General features: G+C 38.5%; 1 non-coding gene across 1 annotated transcript; it reads right to left on the bottom strand.

Moving 5' to 3' along the window:
• Positions 1–1,717: 1,717 nt before the first annotated feature.
• Positions 1,718–1,820, bottom strand: LOC145780401 (U6 spliceosomal RNA). The gene has a single exon (XR_014290634.1). It is a non-coding gene; the product is annotated as a U6 spliceosomal RNA (small nuclear RNA).
• Between the last annotated feature and the right edge of the window lie 635 nt (positions 1,821–2,455).

The raw sequence follows: 2,455 nt of genomic DNA on the forward strand, positions 1-2,455 counted from the left end.
ATCTTATTGCAATAAAGTGTAAGTAAATTCGTTGAATATACGTATATTTTATTATTGTAATAGAAACAGGTAAATATCCATTTGGCCTTTTTTATGTAATATTTTCATTGTTTTGGCCTTTTTTTGTATTATTTTGGTTTTAAACTATTTTCATAGTCTGGCAACCCTGATGGTCAGTGTTTAGTAACTTTAATAAACTTTAGTTCGCAAAGTCGTATTGTCGTAAGTAATAGTGATGCAAGCCGCGCCGCGCCGCGCCGCGTACGCGGCCGCTTTTGACTTTTTCGCCGCGTGCCGCGCCGCGCCGCGTGGAAGGTTGAAATGACAAAGCCGCGCCGCGCCGCTTGCCGCGTAAACTTTCAAGAAATTAATTTTTCGTAAACGTAAACTTTCAAGAAATTAAACTTTCGTAAACGTAAACTTTCAACTTTTCAAGAATCAGCTATGAAACTTCAAATTTAAATTGGAAACACGGATCAGTTATTTTTCCCTTCGGAAACCCTAAGATGGAAAGCTATGCAAATGCAAATTGCAAATGGCTTGCAGTTGACAGGGTTTTAGGGCTTGCTTGTCAGGGAAGCTGTACGAATGTTTTTGGTTAGTAGCCTAGCTGATAAGCTCAGTTACCAGGCTATAGGCCTAGCGCAACTACCGCATTATTTACTATATCAGTTAGCCCAGTGAGTTCAGGCTATAAGTTTTACTCTTGTGTGTGTAGTTCATATAGCCACTGGCATTATAATTGCATTATTGCTTACAAAAAGTGTTCAAAAGTCCTGATACTGGATCCAGGAACATTCTATTTGTATTATGTCTTAGAACTTAGATGCATTGCTGATAAGAGAATATGATCTGGTTAGCCTGGCCAATTAGTGCACAACTGTATTGGTACTAGGTTACCAGTTATATGCCATGGATGCTTTTTCCTACAATTGACTTTCTAAACAATAACTCGTTAAAATATTTTTTTTTAATTTTGTAATTTGCGGTGTGCGGTGCGGTGCAGTGTCAAAGTTCCAGATAAATTGCGGTGTGCGGTGCGGTGCGCGGATAGATGAGTCAGTTGCGGTGCGGTGTGCGGATAAAAATTTTGGGTTCGCTGCATCTCTAGTAAGTAACGCTTATTTTTGGTGCATGAAAACAGCAATGTAGATTGTAGACGAATGTACACTTTGTACAGACATGCTAAAGCATACTGTACACCAGGGGTCACCACGCTGTATCGCTGCGGCCCGCGGAAGGTATCAGCGTACAAGTATAACCAAAAATACTTTTCTTGAGGAGTTAAAGAGCTTAAAGGCAAAACATACTTTTCGGGAAGCATATTTTTGCTTTGCACACGATTTCACCGACCGACCAATCAGATTATAGTTCTAGATGGGGGTTGCTTAAAGCTATTCCAAAGCGATGTTCAGCCACACTGTCCCAGTGGTTGATTAAAACGTCTGTTTTCGAATTTCGAAAATGTCGAGCATAGGGTTGCTTATATTAAGTTTGCAAATGTCATGTAAACACTAGTGTGCGTTTCACCGTTATTGTGTTTCACGACCAGTGTTCTTTTAATGCAAGTTTTTGTTGGCAAAATAGGTCGGTGTGCCAACTCAATTTATAATAAATTGGCAAAATATTATATATAAATTTAAAGACTTTTTCTGATTGTATTATGAAAATACTTAGCTTAGTACTGCAAAATGTTTTTTTTCTTCTTTTTTTTAATAGAAATATGGAACGCTTCACGATTTCGCGTGTCATCCTTGGGCAGGGGCCATGCTAATCTTCTCTGTATCGTTCCGATTTTAGTATATCTACTGCCGAAGCAAGTTCTGCAAAATGTTATTAATTAACAAATTCTTGCCATGCTGATAGCATCGCAAGTGACAGTTGTTTATAACAAAAGAAAGACGGTTTTATAGACTCTCACAAAAAGGATGAAAAACCAACTCATTGCTTTTTTAAAGGGAAGACTGTTCATGAATTACGATTTCTGGGTGATTTCTACAAGCATTTGTTTCAGGGTGCCTGGTTTCTTTTTCCCTGTTATTGGAGCCTAGTTTTTGCTGATATGTTTGTAGGTCACTAATGTTGCCTATATTGCGATGTGTCAAACATTTCCTTGCTTACTAAAATTGTTAATTGCAAGATATCTTTTGTGAAGCGAAGTGATAACACCACTTTTGCTTAGCGATGAATATTCTGATGAAACCGCTTGCCTCGCTATAAGTGCGCAATACAAGTGGCCTCGTTTATTAGACATTGTTAAAAAAGTCAAAAGTGTTGTAAAAGGAGCTTGGCCTGGCAGTAGCGTTGCTTGATTAATTTTGTTGCTGCGGTATTCTAACATAAATATGAACAACATGTAACGCTGGATATTGGGTACGAAATGCGTTCTTTTCTAGCATAAGAGTCAACCTACCTAACATTTTATTAGTTGCGCCCGTCACAGCTCTCCTTGGTG

Source organism: Aplidium turbinatum, chromosome 11, assembly GCF_918807975.1.
Source record: "Aplidium turbinatum chromosome 11, kaAplTurb1.1, whole genome shotgun sequence".
Taxonomy (NCBI): Eukaryota; Metazoa; Chordata; class Ascidiacea; order Aplousobranchia; family Polyclinidae; genus Aplidium; species Aplidium turbinatum.